General features: G+C 45.7%; 1 non-coding gene across 1 annotated transcript; it reads right to left on the reverse strand.

Moving 5' to 3' along the window:
- Positions 1-5,616: 5,616 nt before the first annotated feature.
- TRNAG-CCC (transfer RNA glycine (anticodon CCC)) lies at positions 5,617-5,689 on the reverse strand. Its single transcript has one exon. It is a non-coding gene; the product is annotated as a tRNA-Gly (tRNA).
- Between the last annotated feature and the right edge of the window lie 14,658 nt (positions 5,690-20,347).

Here is a 20,347-nt window from a genome sequence, read left to right on the forward strand (position 1 = left end):
CCACCAGGGAAGCCCCTGGATGTGGGTTCTTAACACTGACCCTTTGGCCTTTGTCTATGACTGCACCTCAAAACAACAGTCTGAATTTTTTCTTTTCCTTTTTAACCGTGTTGTGTGGCTTGCAGGATCTTAGCTCCCTGACCAGGGATCGAATCTGAATCCTGGCAGTGAGAGTGAGACAGGAGACAGGCCCCAGGGTGAGCGGCTGGAATGTGTTCCCTGTGGACAGAAGCTCCGTGACAGCAGAAGAGGAGGCTGGGCCCTGCCCCAGATAAGAGATAAAAGACCGCACATTCCTCATTCTTGAAGTCAAGGAGACCTCCCTGACTACACATGCTCAGAAAGGCTCCTTAGAGGTCAAAAAGGGAGAAGGGCGCTTCTGCACAGTAAGTGATGCCAACCTACCCGTGGGCCTCTTTGCTAGAATCCGTCTTGGTTGAGAGCTGCAGGCACATGAGAGGACCCTGAGATATGCCAAACACAGACCCAGTGAAGCACGATGGTTGGCCAAAGGGAACCTGGAAGAGATGCCGCGTAAAAGTGATTCAAACTACCGCAAGTGTGCGACTCTCTCTGAGTCTGCCAGTGTGGCTATCCGCATGTACTCTTTTTCCTCCTAATAAACACTTTACAGTTTCATTACTTTATTTGTGGGAATTTATTTCGGCAAAGCCATACAGGCCAGGGCCTTGTCACTGGCCACTGGTTCCTTGTGGGGTGTGTGTGTCTGTCTGTCTGTCTGTCTGTTAGTCACTCAGTTGTGCGACTCTTTGTGATCCTATGGACTGTAGCCCGCCAGGCTCCTCTCCATGAAATTCTCCAGAGAAGAATATTGGAGTGGGTAGCCATTCCCTTCTCCAGGGGATCTTCCTGACCCAGGGATTGAACCCCGGTCTCCTGCACTGCAGGTGAATCTTTACCATCTGAGTCACCACAGAAGCCCTCTTGGTGGCCTGGTGGCTAGGATTCAGTGCTCTCATTTCTGTGGCCTGACTTCAGTCTCTGGCTGGGAATTGAAAAACCCTGTTTCAAGCCGCTGCAGGCTGAGGCCACCCAAGATCAAAAGTGCCGAGTCCTAACCACTGGACTGCCGAGGGATTCCCACGGCATCAGTCTTCATTAGTTCTCCTACACGACGAGTGTGCTGGGCACCTGAGTGGGTGGTGGAGGGAACCTTCCAACCCCCGGGAGGAGACTCGTGAGAATACTTTGTGTAGCTGATGGCACTGCATGTGGCTCCTGGAATGTCCCCCAGCTGTCTCCTGATCACTCCGTTCCAGCCCCTTTGTGGGGTTGGCCTCCGCTGGTCGAGGCATGGTGACAGCGCACTTATTTTTCCCAAAGAATACATGTGTGTGTATATAATAGGTTGCTGCGTCCTATGGATGAGCCTCACCATTTATGATGTTTGTTCCTCTGGATTATGTAAGAGGGTTGAAGCAGGCAGGACTCCAGTCTTTCAAAAAAGATGCTACTTTAATAGTTGTTGTTTGGTCATTAAGTCATGTCTCTTTTGCGACCCCATGGACGTAGCCCACCAGGCTCCTCTGTCCATGGGATTTCCCAGACCAGAATACTGGAGTGAATTGCCTTTTTCCTTCTCCAAGGGATCTTCCTGACCCAAGGATTGAATAATAGTAGAAGTGCATGATTAAACATGTGGTCCCTAAGAAGTCATTTTTCTTATGCTAAAGATGGCCCTGGGACCCAAAAGGACTATAGTAGAAAACAATAAAAAATGAGCTCAAGAGTAGTTCTATCAAGTCAAGATTTTGAGCTTCTTTCTTCGTCCACTAGAGGGTGGAATCATACACCAGACTGTGCTCTCTTTTGTAATTTGGTAGAGTTTTTTTGGATTCTGTGGGAGTTCCTTTGTTTTGTTTATTTATTTACTTTATTTTTGGGGTTGGTGGGTTTTTTTCTTTTTTTGGAATTTAATCAAGATTTTATTTTACCAGAAAGTTATGCAGAAGACTACCCTGCATGGTTGGCCTCTTTCTTAGAAATCTGCCCAGGTGAACCAGCTGCACAGAGTCCCCGAGAAGCATTTGTCATGTCACGGGCCAGTTGAATACTTGGCGCTTAGGGATCAGAGCACATTGCAATGAAGCTTTTTGGCCAGAGTCACTCCCAATGACAACAGGTGGTTCTACTCAGCATGAAAGATTTTCTTTGATGAGGAATCCAGTGCAACACATACCAGAATTTGAAGTCCCAGACAGGGTGTTAAGGGTTTAGAAGTATCTCTGGCCAGAACATTGCTCATATTTGACATTGAAAGGTACAAATCAAGACCAAAAGAAGTTTGTACAGAGTCGGTGTGGCTCAGATGGCTGATTACTGTCTGCTGGAAAAATGCTGTTGATCTGGGGAAAAAAAGTTACAACTCTGAAAGTGTAATTTTAAGTAGAGTACTACATGTTCTCTGGTTTATGAACCTGGTGACAGTTTTCTGATGGATTGAACAAATGTGGAACACTCACTGCTAGCTGAGTGAGGCCAGGACAGAAAGCAAGACAGAGGTAACTCATCTTCGGGGAGCTGACATTCTAGTGCAGGGGAGACAGTGAAATCCTTAGAGTCCTGGGGTCACATGATTGTGAAGGGGGAGTGGGAGATAGGGAGAGTTCTGGGCTAGGAAGGAGTCCAGGGTGAGGTTTGCGATTTCACTTATTGTTTTTTGTTCATTCCCCACCCATCCCTGCACTGCTCAGCCTGTTGGATCTTAGTTCCCTGGCCAGGACTGAATGCATGCCCCCTGCAGTGGAAGGAAGGAGTCTTAACCACAAGACCACTAGGGAAGTTCCTGCAATTTTAATTAGGGTATTCAGGAAGGGCCTGAATCTTTGATCGTTAACAAAATCCGAAAAGAAGTGAGTGGGTCATGGGACATCCTGGAAGAACATGCCAGGCAGAGGGAACAGCCAGTGTGGGAGCAGCCAAAGCCCCCAAGTACAATGGACGGTGGGCAAGAAGGGTTTATGAGCAGGACTGCAGGGAACTGGGGAACCAGGACTTGCAGGATCTTGCAGGAAATTGTGAGACTTTGACTTTTACTCTGATGAGTATCAGCAACTCACATGTTCTCTTCTCATCTTTTAGGGACCTTTCCCACTCCCCTGAACCCAATAAAGTAGTTAACTTTACACGTATTTCCTGTTCTTGTACTAACAGATTTGCCTGTTAAGCTGATCCCAGATCAGGGAGAGTTATCTTTACCTTGGCAGCTGGAGGAGACTTTCACTCTTGGCTCTGTTGAACTTTAACTTTGGTGTCCTGAGATGAGTGACATGGAAAAATGTTTAGATGTGATAAGTAAAGTTCCTGGGACAAATGACCTTCTTCACAAATGAGCACCCGTTGCCCTTCACCTTGTAGATGAAGTCAGAGGCTACCTGAATGCCTGCCCGTCTCATCAGCAAGAATCCTGGTCCCTGGTCACTTGGGCATGCTTCCACCTAATCTTGAGTGCTTTGTGATTGTTTTCTTGCCTGTTTCCACCCCATAGGAACCATGTACTTGTCTCTTGAACAAAGTGTAGAAGTGTGTCATTTAAATCATTCAATTAAAGTGGCTCAAATGGTAAAGAATTTACCTGCAATGCCAGAGACCTGGGTTTGATCCCCGGGTTGGAAGATTGCCCTTGGAGAAGGGAATGGGTACCCACTCCAGTATTCTTGCCTGGAGAATTCAAAGGACGGAGAAGCCTGGCAGGCTACAGTCCTTGAGGTTGCTAAGAGTCATACATGACTGAGGGACTGAAGTTTTCACACACACTTTCACTTGACCATCCAGAAAACTAGAAAAAGCACATCCCTTTATGATCATTACGCGTGTACAGCCCGGTTGTGGTTGTTCGTGGATACACATAATGAATGCATTGAAAACAGTTAGTCATTCTGATTTTTTTCCCGATCAGTTTTGCAGCTACAGCAGAAAAGGAGGTCTTTATTGCAAGTTTAATTCAAGTGGAGCTGAGTAAGTCATTGGAAGCTCACGTGTCCCTTCTGCCTGTCAGCTGTGCAGTTGGGTGATGGTTACACAACGCTGCTTTAGGACGGCAGCCACTGGCTGTCGGACATTGAGATTACTGTATGGAGTTAAAATAGGACTCCTGTTTTCTTTCAACAACAAATTCCTTGTTAACAAAACCAAGATGTGACATCTTTTAAAATTTATCTTTTAATTAGAGGAAAATTGCTTTATAATATTGTGTTGATTTCTTCCCTATAACAACGCAAATCAGCCATAATTGCCAGTTGGCAAAAGAGGTAAAGAAATTGCCTGCTGATACAGGAGACGTGAGAGACACGAGTTTGATCCCTAGGTTGGGAAGATCCCCTGCAGGAGAGCATGGTAACCCATTCCAGTATTCTTGCCTGGAGAATCCCATGGACAGGGGAGCCTAGCAGGCTACAGCCTACAGAGTCGCAAAGAGTCGAACACGGACACGACTAAAGCGGCTTAGCATGCAGGCACCCATACGGGTATCGCCTCCCTCTTGAGCATCCTCCGCTCCTCTCCTCCCCCCACCTCTAGGTCATTGCAGAGCAGCAGGCTGGACTCCCTGTGTTGCATAGCAACTTCTCACCAGCTATCTATTTTACACATGGTAGTGTATGTATATCGATGCTCCTTTCTCCCTTTGTCCCACCTCTTTCCCCCCAGTGTGTCCACAAGTCTGTCTTCTTTATCTGACTCCGTTCTTTCCCTGAAAATAGAATACCATTTAATACCAGTTTTCTAGATTCCTCATATATGTGTTAATGTGCAATGTTCTCCTCTTTCCGACTCGCTTCACTCTGTGTAACAGGCTCGAGGTTCATCCAGGATGTGGGCTTCTCATAACTGACTCCCATCAGCAGCTACGGAAGCCACCTGCTTACGGGACAGAATTCCCTTAGAATTCCACCTGTGCGGCTGTCCCCCCGAGTCAAATTGCCAACATTTGTGGCCACTTGCAAGCTTTATCTGGTTGTCACTTTCTGTCCTGACGAATTACTGTAATGAGCTATGGGCAAAGCTTCCAAAAATCCCCTTCACTAGTGTGCTGTCTTTGTTCCCAATTACTTGAGAGTTAATTACCTCTTTGTAAGTTAATAGAGAGGAAGAAAAAGAGGATATTAAGAAGTCAAAATGAAATAAAGGCCTCACTTCCTCTGGTCATGTTAGATTTATATCAACACTGCTGAGTGTTTGTTTTTAGTTTGTTTTTTTTTCCCCCTAAAGTGCTCAATAAAGCACTGGTTTAAAAATTCATAGGATGGAAATGCTGACACTGAACAGCAGTTGCCTGCTTCCCCCAGCCCTCTCTACTTGGCTTAGCTCCTTCCAAGTTCACTTATCTCCCTGTTTCTTTTTTTTTTTTTCACCACATCTCGTGGCTTCTGGCATCTTGGTTCTCCCACCAGGGATGGAACTCACACCCTTTGCAGTGAAAGCGTGGAGTCCTAACCACTGGACTACCAGGGAATTCCCTCGTCTACCTGTTTCTTCCTATTTTTTAAAAAATATTTATTCAGTACTTAGCATATTACAAAAATTACCTTATTATTTTTTAAATATGTGTTTATTTACTTGGCTGCTCTGGGTCTTAGTTGCAGCACCTGGATCTAGTTCCCTGACCAGGGTTTGAACCCAGGCCCCCTGTATTGGGAGTGCTGAGTCCTAACCACTGGACCACCAGGGAAGTCCTTTCTCTCCCTGTTTCTGAATAACAGCTATGCTGCTCTTTTTGACTCACCTTCTTCATCCTGGCCTGTTGCCTTTCTTCCTGGTGGATTCAGGCTGGGCTCTCACAGCCTCCCCTCTGCTTCCTTCTGCCCTTCCTCCCAACACAAGCATCTTATATCATCTCTGTTTTCACCATTCAGAGGTTACACTACTGCGCATGTACAAAATCTCTCTCAGTTTTTAATGTTCCCCCACAGTTGTCTCGCTATTTCTTTGGCTGAGCTTCCTTTGAACCTCTTGCTGATTCTTCCTACGTTTACAGTAGCCTCGTAGCATAACTTGACACAAGCAGGTCAACCACATTAAGTAATCTATGCATTCTAATTTTTAAGTACTTATTTATTTTATTTATTGTTTGCCTGTGCCGGGTCTTAGTTGCAGCATGCAGGATCTTCAGTCAAGAAACATGGGATCTAGCTCCCTGATCAGGGATCTTCAAATCCGGGCCCCCTGCATTGGAAGCACAGAGTCTTAGCCACGGGACCACCGGGAAAGTCCCTAATTTTTTTTTTTTTTTTAGATGAGTGAAAGAAGACTTAAAACAATTTAGTTATAAGTATCTGTTAAAGTTTTATTACAATCTTATAGGCGGTTGCAACTATTATTGGAGAAGGCAATGGCACCCCACTCCAATACTCTTGCCTGGAAAATCCCACAGATGGAGGAGCCTGGTGGGCTACAGTCCATGGGGTCACTATGAGTCAGACACGACTGAGCGTCTTCACTTTCAATTTTCACTTTCAGACATTGGAGAAGGAAATGGCAACCCACTTCAGTGTTCTTGCCTTGAGAATCCCAGGGATGGGGAAGGCTGGTGAGCTGCTGTCTATGGGGTCGCACAGGGTCGGACACGACTGAAGTGACTTAGCAGCAGCAGCAGAGGTTATTATACTAAGTGAAGTAAGTCAGAAAGAGAAAGACAAATACCATATGATATCAGTTATATGTGGAATCTAAAACATGACACAAATGAACATATCTATGAAACAAGAAACAGCGTTTCCCAGGTGGCCCAGTGGTTAAGAATTCGCCTGCCAATGCAGGGGACGTGGGTTCAATCCCTGGTCTGGGAAGATGCCATGGGGCAACTAAGCCCGTGAGTTGCAACTACTGGGAGACCCCGCACCTAGAGCCCATACTCTGCAACAAGAGAAGCCACCACAGTGAGAAGCTGGTGCTTTGCCACAAAGAGTAGCCCCCGCTAACCACAGCTAGAGCAGGCCCGCAGGCAGTGCAGCAAGGAAAACCCGAGTCAATCATTAGTTTTAAAAAAAGAAACAGAATCATGGACTTAGAGAACAGACTGGTGGTTGCCAAGGGGAAGCAGGTTGAGGGGAGGATGGAGTGGGAGGCTGAGGTTCGCAGATGTAAGCTTTTATATATAGAACGGATAAATAAGATTCTACTGTATAGCACAGAGAATTATATTCAATATCCTGTGATAAACCATAAGGAAAACAAATATTTTAAAAAGAATGTAAATATAACTAAATCACTTTTGCTCTACAGCAGTGATTAATACAACTTACAATTGTAAATCAACTATTTCTCAATTTTATTTTTTTCTATCTTTTTAGTTTTTAAATTAGTTTATTTTTGGATGCACTGGGTCTTCATTTCCTAAAGAGATCAGCCCTGAGTGTTCACTGGAAGGACTGATGGTGTAGCTGAAACTCCGATACTTTGACCACCTGATGCAAAGAGCCGACTCTTTTGAAAAGACCCTGATGCTGGGAAAGATTGAAGGCGGGAGGAGAAGGGGGCCACAGAGGATGAGATGGTTGGATGGCATCACCAACTCAATGGACATGAGTTTGGGTAAACTCCGGGAGTTGGTGATGGACAGGGAGGCCTGGCGTGCTGCAGGCCATGGGGTCGCAAAGAGTCGGACACGACTGAGTGGCTGAACTGAACTGGGTCTTCACTGCTGTGCAAGGGCTTTCTCTAATTGTGGCGAGCGGGGGCTACTCTCTAGTTTGGGGCGCAGGCTTCTCTTGCTGTGGAGCATGGGTTCTAGGGTGGGCAGGCTCAGCAGTTGTGGTACATGGGCATAGTTGCCCCAGGGCATGCAGAATCTTTCCAGGCCAGGGATCTGGGAACCTGTGTCCCCTGCATTGGCAGAAGGATTCTTAACCACTGGACCACCAGGGAAGTCCTATGCTTCAATTTTTTTTAAAAAAGAAGCTCATTTTTAGGTAGGTATATTTTCTAAGAAAATATCACCATCAGGCTAAATACAATAAGAATCACCAGCTAAAGGTCCAGACAGTCAGGTCCGTGGGTAGATAACTGGCTTCCCAGATAGCTCCTTGTGAATTTCATCAGGAATGCTAATCTCCCCCCAGAAGGAGGGTATGACTTATATCAGGCTAAAAGCCTCTGTCTGAAGTCTGGTTCAGACCAAATTAAAAAAAAAAAAATAGTCCCTCTTTTTGTCTTTTTGGCCTGGGCATCATACTTGTTTTGGTTAAACACCTGACTTGATCAAGAAGGCCCATCTGGTTATGTTTTTGTTCTAGGAGCAAAATGAAAGTATCCTGGTTCAGTGCTGGTATTGTCCTAGTTGAGGATGGCATCACTGAGTCAATGGACAGGAGTCTGAGCAAACTCCAGGAGATGGTGAAGGACAGGGAAGCCTGGCATGCTGCAGTCCATGGGGCTGCAAAGAGTCCAACACGACTGAGCGCCTAAACTTGACGCCAGGCAGCCAAAAGGCTCAGTTCTATCGGGGTTACAGGTGCACGGAGGCCTCAGTGGGGTCGCGTGGACTTCGGAGCCGGGTGGCACTGCCTTTGGACCACAGAACCACCATAGCTTCGTCCTGCACGTGGCCTCTGCTCTCGCTGTCCCAGCCCCCGGTGTCCCTGTCCCTCCACCTTCCTCCACCCGGTGCTCCTTGTGATTCTGCTCTCAGCGCCAGGCCCACCAGTGTCCCCTCCCCTCTCCTCTAAGCCAAGGTGGGGACCCCGTGAGCTCTCCCCGAAGGCATCATTTTTCTGTGTTTTACTCTTAGAAGGGGTCTTCTCTCAGCCATCCAGTCTGTTCCAGGGTGGTGGTGACTATCTTGTTCGCCCCTCTATACCCAGTGCCTGGCACAGTGCCTGAGTGTGCAGCCCGCATTTGTGAGTGACAGGTGGACACTAGCCCGGGGTCCTGGGCAGTCGCCAGCCCTCACTGAATCCATGCCCTCCTTGTAACATGAGAGGCTCAAGGAGGTGACATCTGCAAAGCACTTGGGACCTACTAGGCCTGTAATAAATTAGGCTTACCATCCTCTTTTCATGATATAATATCTACTTTTTTCTTTTCATTAGATATTATCTTTTTATTAGTGAACTTTCCAATTAAACCTCAAAAGGACTAAATGAGGGGACTTCCCTGGTGGTTTAGTAGTTAAGAATCTGCCTCCCAATGCAGGGAACATGAGTTCTATCCCTGGCCTGGAAGCTAAGCTCTCACATGCTGCAGGGCAACTAAGCCCACACGCCACAATTAGAGAGAAGCCTGCTGGCTGCAACGAAAGATCCCACGTGCTGCAACAGAAACATGACCCAGCTAGATGAATAAATTTTTTTTTTAAAGGACTAAATGAGGGTAATTTTTTTAAAACAATGGATTTCACTTCTTAAAAAAGTATTCCTTTGCACCAGGTCTTAATTACGGCATGTGGGCTCTCAGTTGTGGTCTGTGGGATCCAGTTCCCCGACCAGGGATCAAACCCATGTCCCCTGCATCAGAAACATGAAGTCTTAACCACTGGACCACCTGGGAAGCCCCCGAGGGTAAGTTTTGACAAAGATTCTTCATTTGACTAAACTTTCCTCAAGCCCCACACCATCCCCTTAGGCCGGTGTCTGCACCTCCCTGTAAACTCTAGTTTTAACAAAAGTCTTGCTGAGTCACTTTAACCAGAACCGCCACCCCCCCCCCCAATCCTGACACGTGATCAGATTCTCGACCCTTCACCAACCCCCAGGTGATGTCTGACCCCACCCCCACCTGCTTGCCTTCAGTAAGGAACCTGTTAGTTCAGTTCAGCCAGAACCCCCCTTGCTCCTGACACAGCTTTTGCTCTTAGTAATATTCCATACACTCCCACTAGACCACACTGTATTCCTAACTGAGCCTAGTCTCCCTCCCCCACTGTAAAATCCCCTTGCCATGGTCTCATACCCACCATGATAGTCTGGAATCAGTTCTCTTAACCGTATCTAACAAGGGTTATTGAGTGATTGTGTTTAACAGGTAACAGTAAAGACATGAACTCCAGTGTCGGGGATGAAAAATGGTTCTTCCACCCTCTTAAGTTTATTGCTTGGGGTCCTGCAAATTAAAGACAATTTATTGGGAGAAAAGACAGATTTTTAAAATTCACCCAGGTATGCAGGAGTTCATGAAAAATGTGACTCAAGGAGGTAGTTAGAATTGGGGGCTTGTAAACCAGAGGATGGGATGGTTGAATTACCAATTCAAAGGATATGAGTTTGAGCAAACTCCAGGAGATAGTGAAGGACAGGGTAGCCTGGCATGCTGCAGTCCATGGGGTCATAAAGAGGTGAACACAGCTTAGAGACTGAACAACAACAACAAACCATCTAAAAAGGAAGGAGCAGGGGAGGGGAAGGACAATGGTGGGAAAACAAAGGACTTTTTCAGATAGATAAATGGGCCTTTAAGAGAACAGACCAGAGCTATGGTAGTTTTGGGGCTTTTCGGGTAATACTAGTGGTAAAGAACCCATCTGCCAAAGCAGGAGACATGTGGGTTTAAGATGTGGGTTTGATCCCTAGGTCAGAAAGATCCCCTGGAGAAGGAAAAGGCAACCCACTCCAGTATTCTTGACTGAAAAATCCCATGGACAGAGGAGCCTGGAGGGCTACAGTCCACAGGGTTGCAAAGAGTCGGAAGCCACTGAAGCAACTTAACTTTCAGGAAATTCTCATTTGGGTGTGGACGTCTCTTCTTCAGAAAGAGGAGTCAGTCTTCCCAAGTTGTGATCAGAGCCTGGGGAGGGGTTTTGTGACTATTGAATTCTTTGGGGGAAGTTCTGCTTAGGCATATAAGGGAGAATTCAGAAAATAAAGCAGTGACAAAAGTCTTATTCTGGATCCCTTCACCAACCTTTTTCTTTTCTAATTTTGGTACAAATCAAGGAAATCACCCTCTACTTCCCTCTTCCCAAGTAAGAGGAAATTGAAATGACTCAGATCTGCTCTAGAGGCAGGTGGGGTCAGGCTCGGGGCCTCTGTTCTGAGTGTCCCCATGCTATGCCCTCATCTCCCAGCAGCTGACTCACCTGTGAGTCCTTGCTTGGTAACAGTTTCACTCTGGGAAAGGTCAGCGGCTCGTGCGTCACCTACAGGGTTCATTTGTTCCCTTAAGCGTGCATTTACCATCAGGGGATTGTTTACCAAGCAGGGGGAAACAGCTGCTCTGTGTGGGGTTTTAATGACTTCAGATTCTGGAGCAGAAATAAGGAATCTTATTTATTCAACCAACTGCACTATAGACCCACAGGGGAAGGTACCAAAAGCTACAAACCGAAGACAACTTCCACCTAAGGACCAGTTAGGGCTTCCCCACTGGCTCAGCGGTAAAGAATCCACCTGCAATGCAGGAGACCCAGGAGACAGGGTGTTCGACCCCTGGGTCGGGAAGATACCCTGGAGAAGGAAATGGCAGCCCACTCCAGTATCCCTGCCTGGGAAATCCCACGGACAGAGGAGCCTGGCAGGCTACAGTCCATGGGGTCTCGAAGAGTCAGACATGACTTAGTGACTAAACAACAACAAATGACCCACACCTGTTGCTGGGCTTGTTGTAGCACCTGCATTTCATTTCCTCCTTGGAACAGGTCTCTGAAACTGGATGGTTCTTTTCTCTGCTTGTAGAGACAGGGCCTGGGACACAGGGAAACTCTCGCAGCTGGTGAACTTGGAGCTTGAATGTGAGTCGTGTGCAACTCTCACAACCATTTGAAGTGAAGAGAGTCTCGTTTGTTTGGTTTTAAGCCAACCAAATGTAAAGATAATAACAGTATTTTATTTTATTTTTTTTTTTTAGTTCTACCACTTTATTGCTACCAGCCCATCTCCCTCCACCCTCGTGCACACATGTTCAGTCATGTAATCCCATGGACTTCAGCCCGCCAGGCTCCTCTGTCCATGGACTTTTCCAGGCAAGAATACTGGAGTGGGTTGCCATTTCCTTCTCCAAGTATCTTATTTTAAATCTATTTATTTACTTATCTGTTTGGCTGCATGTCATGTGGGATCTTAGTTCCTCGACCAGGGATCGAACCTGTACTCTCTTCAGTGTATGTGTGGAGTGTTAAACACAGGATTACCAGGAAAATCCCTGAAAGTCTACGTTCTGTCTCCCTTCTGTATCATTTGCTTTTCGTGCCATTGGAAGCCTATACTGTTCCATATATTCTAAAAGAACCGAAATAATCCGTAAGTGCTTAATACCTACACATTTCCAGCCATCAGAGTCCCCAGTTGCACTCCAGTTGAGCAGGCTCTTATCCACCACGTTAGCTAAACGCAGAAAATGCCAATATCCTAATATGCACATTTTTGGAAAGTGGCGTCATAGTTTGTCAGCCTGCAAACATTTTCCTTGGAATACTCTGGGCTCCCCTGTGTTTCTCGATTCCGCCGTTTCTGTGCAAACAATGTAATAGCTGGAACCATCTTCAGGCCAGCTGCTTCGGTTTTAACTTTTGCCATGCTACCCGGAATAGAGGTATGGACTTGTTTACTCAGTTTTCGCTGAGGAACGTTCTTTATCTTCCAAGGAATACAGGGAAGTGTTCCTGTCTAGAACATGAGGTTCTGAACAGTGGCTTGTCGGCTGGAGGAATTAGACAGTTGACTGAACTCCGAGAGGAAATACCTTTTTGGTTGCTGGGTTGCAGGGAGAGGAAGTGGCTGTATTGGGGAACTAAAAAAAGCAATTGTTTCAGGGACGTCCCTGGCGTCCAGTGCTTCCACTGCAGGGAACACAGATTCAAACCGTGGTCAGAGAACTAGGATCCTGCATGCCTCATGGAGTAGCAAGGAAAAAAAAAAGAAAGAAAACAATTGTTTCAGCAGGGACAGTCTTCAGTGTCCTCCAGAAAGTCTGGGTCTTACAAGGATCTGTTAAAGTAGTGGGTCCAGTGATCACAACTTGTGAAGATCCAGCTAGAACATAGTGTGTGCATGAATTTTCGTCCCTGGTCCACCTACTTCCTTGAGTAAAAGAAATCTGATGCATCTTTAATGGTTAATTCTTAAAATTATCCCCAAACTGGAAGCAACCATTGACAAAAGGGGAAAATGGATTAAACTAATTATGGTCCAACTGTACGGCAGAAAGTTACTTATGATATTTTGATGAGCGAGGAAGAAAACAGGTTTTAGCATACTGCATGGTGCCATTTACAGCTCTAGAGTGGGTAGCCTATCCCTTCTCCAGCAGATCTTCCTGACGCAGGAATCAAACTGAGGTCTCCTGCACTGCAGGCGGATTCTGTACCAACTGAGCTATCAGGGAAGCCCCCATTTACAGCCACAGAGCCCTAAATCAGGCAAAAACATTAATAATTCTACGGTGATAGAGGTCAGAAAAGTGGTAATTTGGGGGAGGGGTACATGCACTGGGCCCTTGGAGTAGGAAGTGGCACCTCACTCCAGTATTCTTGTCTAGGAAATGCCGTGGACAGAGGAGCCTGGTGGGCTCCAGTCTGTGGAGTCAAAAACAGTTGGACACAGCTGAGCAACTGACCACACACACAGGCATACACACCGGGCAGAGGAAAGGGAGTTCGGGGAATGCCAAGCGTTCTTTATCTTGATCCGCAGGGCTGTTGAGTGTCTACACATGTGAAAGCAGACCTAAAATTTGTGCTTTTCACTATGTGTAAGTTTGTTGTTCACTTAGTCACCAAGTCGTGTCCAACTCTACTGTGACCCCATGGACTGTAGCCTGCCAGGCTCTTCCGCCCATGGGATTTCCCAGGCAGGAAAACTGGAGAGGGTTGCCATTTCCTTCTCCAGGAGATCTTTCTGGCCCAGAGATCAAACCTGTGTCTGCTATTTGGCAGGTGGATTCTTTATCACTGAGCCACCTGGGACACCCCATGTGTAAGTTAGACCATAATAAAAAAGAGAGCATTAAAAAAAGAGAGAGAGAGAGAGCATTGTGTACATACTATGTGGTTTCATTTAGAAAGTTCATGAACAGGAAAACTAGGCCATGTGTAGAAGCCCAGAAGTGCCACATTTGGGGAGGGAACAGGACAAGGGGGCTTCTGGGGGGGCTATCGTGTTAAGAGTTCTTGACTGGAGCTGTGGTCACATAGGTGTCTTCTCTTTGTGATTGTCAGCTGCACGCTGCGTATCTGTGATTCTCCATTTGGATGCTGTCATTCAATAAAAGATTGTCGGAAAATCTTCATTCAAAATATTATGTACAGTAGGGTCTGTTTGGGGGGGGGTTGAAAATACATATGCAAAGAAAAAACCTAAGAGGAGGGGCACTGTGTTCATTTCCTGTGGCTTCTATGACAAGTTACCATAAACTTATAGCTGCCTAAAGTAACTCAAATGTATTGTTTTACAGTCCTAGAAGTCAGAAGTGTGACTGGGGTGTCATTGAGCTGAAATCGAGCTGAAGGCAGACCCCTTGTGATTACACTGGGTCATCTGGCAACCCACTCCCATGTTCTTGCCTGGAGAATTCCAGGGATGGGGCAGCCTGGTGGGCTGCCGTCTATGGGGTCGCACAGAGTCAGACACGACTGAAGCGACTTAGCAGCAGCAGCATCTGGATAATCCAGGCTAATCTCCTTTTTTTAAAGTCATCTGATTAGCACCCTTAATTTCATCTGCAACTTTTATTCCCCTTTGCCATATGACCTAACAAATTCACGGGTTCTGGTTTTAGAAGTAGATGTCTTTGGGGGCCCTCCTTCTGCCATCCACAGGCATACAATACAAAGTTAAGAATGTTAGTTTCCTTATCTATTATCTTCATAAATTTTCCTGGGAGTACAGATACTGATTCTGAGATGGGAAGAGTTAAATCTCAGTTGTCTATATGGATGGCGTCTTTCCAAGGTGTGGTCAGTCTACCTGCCAGGACAGTCTTGGCTGGTAATAGTGTACCTGAGCCTTCAACATTTGAAAGGAAGAATCAAAAAGCACAAAAGTGTGTGTCCGTGTGTGTGTGTAATTGGATCACCTTGCTATACACCTGAAACACTGTAAATCACCTATAAAGCTAAAGTGTTAGTTGCTCAATCGTGTGTCCGACTCTTTGCGACCCCATAGACTGTAACTCCGTCAAGCTCCTCTGTCGTCCTGGGGGCATGGAGATCTCTGGGCAAGAATACTAGAGTGGGTTGCCATTCCCTTCTCCAGGGGAACTTCCCAACCCAGGGATCGAACTCTAGTCTCCCGTATAGCAAGCAGACTCTCTACCATCTGAGCCACCAGGGAAGCCTACTTCAATTTAAAAAAAGAAGAAAATATTATAAACTTAGAAGGAAAAAACAAAAAGCAGTTAAGCCTTAAGCAGATCACTGCCCCTGGAGATTTCTCTGTTCCTTCCAGGCGTGCTGAGCAATCTTCTTATCCAGAAAAACAGCTTTTCTGCTTGAAGTTTTGATTGAACTTTAAGGTTGAAAATTTGAAGTAAAAGGATGCTTTATTATGGAATTTTGAAAATATGTGAAACAACCAAATTATGTTTTGGGGATGGAGTATTGGTAACTTACCCACGGCACCTTAACATTCTTTTCCCTGAGGCTTGCCTGGTTACTTTCAGGGGTCTGTGAGGGGCAGCGCTACCTCTGCCCACACGACGACAGAGCGTGTGAAGTCAACTCAGGTTTCTTCCAAGTCACCCCTTTGCCCTCCTTGCCAGCTTTCCTCTCCTGTGTACTTTCTAGGTCACAGGGTGAATGAACCCCAAAACACATCTGCAGTCACAAACTTGATAAAGAACAAGTTAAGAAATGCCAACCCAGACAAGTTTGTCTCTCTACTCACCCACCCCTGAAATACTGCCAGTTTGAGGTTATCACTGCCTTTGGGGCAAACAACAATTCACAAATAAGGATCCTTAAGGTCTAGTGCTTCCCATGGAGTTAAAACAGGAGATACAAGTTCTTAGTGTTCCCACCTTCTGCCATAGTTGCTCCCAATTCTGCTATAATAAATACAACCTCTTACCCTACTCAGAGGCCTAACATTCTCCCAGGCACATGCCTTCTGGTCTCAGGAGAGAGACTCCAGATGCTAAACGTAGGTGCAAACAAGATCAGCAAAGGTCGTCCCGGGTGGAAAGGAGATGCAAGGGCCAGCATGCCACCTCCACCCAAGTGACATCTTTTTTTACAATGCTATTTGTACTATGGTCTTTCCAGTAGTCATGTATGGATGTGAGAATTGGACCATAAAGCAGGCTGAGTGCTGAAGAATTGATGCTTTTGAATTGTGGTGCTGGAGAAGACTCTTGAGAGTCCCTTGGACTGCAAGGAGATCAAACCAGTCAATCCTAGAGGAACTCAACCCTATGAATATGAAGAGTCATATTCATTGGATGGACTGATGCTGAAGCTGAAACTCCAATACTTTGGACACCTGATGCGAAGAGCTGATTCATTGGAAAAGACCCTGATGCTGGGAAAGATTGAGGGCAAGAGGAGAAGGGGGCGACAGAGGATTAGGTAGTTGGATGGCATCACCAACTTAATGGATATGAATTTGAGCAAACTCTGGAAGATAGTGAAAGACAGGGCAGCCTGGGGTGCTGCAGTCCATGGGGTTGCAAAGAGTCGGACACGATTTAGCAAGTGAACAGCAACAACAATTTGTGTGACCACCTGGATATTTGTGATAAAAGACAATATCCTAGGGATCCTAGGAGTCCCTCCTTCCAACCCCTCCATGATTCAGGGGTCAGGCACAAACTTGAAACAAGAGATGATGAACCCAGAACATCTCTGGCTGTGAACCACGGGAACGTGGGTCCTCTCGGTCCCCAGGTGCAGAGCTATGCTCTTATTTTATCTTTAGCCACTTATTTTATTTTTTTTCTTTTGTTTTTTAATTTTATTGAAGTATAATTGATTTACAATATTGTGTTAATTTCTGCATAGCTAAGTGATTCAGTTATATGTACATGTATATATTCTTTTTCATATTCTTTTCAGTCATGGTTTATTACAGGATATTGAATATAGTTCCCTGTGCTATAAAGTTGGACCTTGTTTATCCATGCTAAATGTAATAGTTTGCATCTACTAACCCCAAACTCCCAGTCCAGCCCTCCTCTTTCCCTCTTCTCCTTGGCAATCCCAAGTCTGTTCTCTATGTCTGTGAGTCTGTTTTGTATGTGCATACTCAGTTGTGTCCAACTCTTTGCAACCCCAGGGACTGCAGCCCACCAGGTTCCTCTGTCCATGGGAATTTCCAGGCAAGAATACTGGAGTGGGTTGCCATTTCCTACTCCATAGCCACTTATTTTATTTTGCCATTTCAAATTAAAAAAAATTTTTTTTATATCGGGTTATAGTTGATGTACAATGTTGTGTTAGTTTCAGGTGTACGGCAAGGAGATTCGATTATATGTATACATGTGTCTATTCTTTTAAAAATCTTTTCCCACTTATTACAGAATATTGAGAAGACTTTCAGCCACTTAATTTAATCATTCACTCCAGAAAACTGCCCCCTGGCAGCTCCTGTCTGGGTTTGACCCTCTACCAGTTTCAAATGAACTGGTAAACACAGATGTGGGGTTTTTACACCGGGAGCGATCAGTCTGAGCACATCTGCAGCTTCTGCTTGTCCTTTGGGTTTGCTGGTGGCAGCTTAGTTGGGTTCAGGTGTTTTCACCAGCTACTCCATTTGTTTCAGGCCCTTTAGGGATCAGACAGATCCTTGCTCTTGGCTGGGGGGTGGGTACTAGGGTAGGAGAGGATCTTGGGGCCTTTACTTGGGGTGGCCAAAGCCCTTTCCTAATGTTACCCACCTCCAAGAAAAGGGACATTTTGCTCTGACTACCTTGTGAGTTGTAATTTTTAAAGTTTATTTCTTTATATTTGGCTGGGCTGGATCTTCATTGCTGCTCAGGCTTTCTCTAGCTGCAGAGAGCGAGGGTTACTTTCTAGTTACGGTGCATGGGCTTCTCATTAGCGGCTTCTGTTATTGCGGAGCCCGGGCTATAGCTGCTTGGGCTTCAGTAGTTGTGGCTCCCAGGCTCTAGAGAACAGGCTCAGTAGTTGGGGCACACAGGCTTAGTTGCTCTGCAGCATGTGGGATCTTCCCGGACCAGGGATCGAACCTGTGTCCCCTGAATTGGCAGGCTGATTCTGAACCACTGGACCATCAGGGAAGTCTTACCCTGCTGAGTTACTGCAGCCAAAGCTGCATGTTCCCTTGCTTTTACAACCCACTGTCTGCTAAGTGGAAAGGAACAAAGTCAGTACAAGGAGTGATTGTAGGAGATGTTTTCCAAGACTCTTAAGAGTACTTGGCCAAATCAAGCAAGAACACTTATATTGAAAATCCTCTTTATCAAGGCTGGTTTTGAAGTTAGTTCATTGTGTGGCAAGGAAAATGAAAAGAAAGTACTGAAAAGCTTGGACTCTTACACATTTTGAAATACTACAGAAATTCACATGGCTGTTTTGGGCTCTGGCTGCTGGGGGAAGTTTGTGTGAGAGATCCGTGTGCCAGCGAAATCTTATGAGAGCTTCAAAAATAGTGTGAGCAAAACCAGATCAGAACCCAGAGGAAGGAGGAATGAATTCTGACCTTTGCATCTGAGGGATGAGCTGGGATTTCAGAGCAGAGATGGAGAGAGACCTTTCTGATGGGAGAGAATCAAAATCCTAGAGAGGTATGTGCTCCTGGGACGACGAACTCTCAGGCAGCACCATGGGCCATGTTTTCAGCTCTGGGCTCTTGGGACACAACAAAACTAAAATATCATATTTTTATCATCGTTTCCATATTGTGCTTTAAGAATCTGAGAACTAGCACAGGCAGGTATGCTGTGCGTGCCAAGTCACTTCAGTTGTGTTCGACGCTTTGTGACCCTTTGGACTGTAGCCCCCCCAGCATCATTTGTCCTTGGGATTCTCCAGGTAAGAACGCTGGAGTGGGTTGCCATGCCCTCCTGGGGATCTTCCTGACCCAGGGATCAAATCCAAGTTTCTTATGTCTCCTGTATTGGCAAGTGAGTTCTTTAAAACTAGTGCTACCTGGGAAGCCCAGCACAGGCATAAATTTGCTTAAAAGTCAAGGAGTTTGACTTGGGATTTGAAAGGACTTTTTTTTTATAATGAAAGGACATTTTTATCAGTAACAGCATGCTTGAATAATTTCACAGACTTTTCTGCAAATTCCTTCCATTCCTCTGAGGAGCTGCCTGGCAGAACACCCGGTAGCCGACTAAAGAATTCCTCATCCCATTGCATTGAACGCTGTGGGTGTGATCGGGGCTGATTGGCAGGTTCAGTTCAGTTCAGTCGCTCAGTCATTTCTGACTCTTTGCGATCCCATGGACTGCAGCACGCCAGGCCTCCCTGTCCATCATCAACTCCCATAGTATACTCAAACTCATGTCCATTGAGTCGGTGATGCCATCCAACCATCTCATCCTCTGTCATCCCCTTCTCTTCCTGCCTTCAATCTTTCCCAGCATCAGGATCTTTTCAAATGAGTCAGCTCTTTGAATCAGGTGGCCAGAGTATTGGAGTTTCAGCTTCAACATCAGTCCTTCCAATGAATAGTCAGGACCGATTTCCTTTAGGATGGATTGGTTGGATCTCCTTGCAGTCCAAGGGACTCTCAAGAGTCTACTCTAATACCACAGTTCAAAATCATCAATTCTTCGGCACTCAGCTTTCTTTCTAGTCCAACTCTCACATCCATACATGACTACTGGAAAAACCATAGCCTTGACTAGACAGACCTTTGTTGGCAAAGTAATGTCTCTGCTTTTTAATATACTGTCTAGGTTGGTCATAACTTTCCTTCCAAGGTGTAAGCGTCTTTTAATTTCATGGCTGCAATCACCACCTGCAGTGATTTTCGAGCCCCCCCAAAAAAGTCTGCCACCATTTCCACTGTTTCTCCATCTATTTGCCAAAAAGTGATGGGACCGGATGCCATGATCTTTGTTTTCTGAATGTTGAGCTTTAAGCCAACTTTTTTACTCTCCTCTTTCACTTTCATCAAGAGGCTCTTTAGTTCTTCTTCACGTTCTGCCATAAGGGTGGTGTCATCTGCATATCTGAGGTTATTGATATTTCTCCTGGCAATCTTGATTCCAGCTTGTGCTTCATCCAGCCCAGCGTTTCTCATGATACACTCTGCATATAAGTTAAATAGGCACGGTGACAATATACAGCCTTGATGTACTCCTTTTCCTACTTGGAACTAGCCTGTTGTTCCATGTCCAGTTCTAACTGTTGCTTCCTGACCGGCATACAGTTTTCTCAAGAAGCAGGTCAGATGGTCTGGTATTCCCATCTCTTGAAGAATTTTCCACAGTTTATTCCACAGTCAAAGGCTTTGTCATAGTCAATAAAGCAGAAATAGATGTTTTTCTGGAA

Source organism: Muntiacus reevesi, chromosome 18 (assembly GCF_963930625.1).
Source record: "Muntiacus reevesi chromosome 18, mMunRee1.1, whole genome shotgun sequence".
In the NCBI taxonomy this organism is placed as follows: Eukaryota; Metazoa; Chordata; class Mammalia; order Artiodactyla; family Cervidae; genus Muntiacus; species Muntiacus reevesi.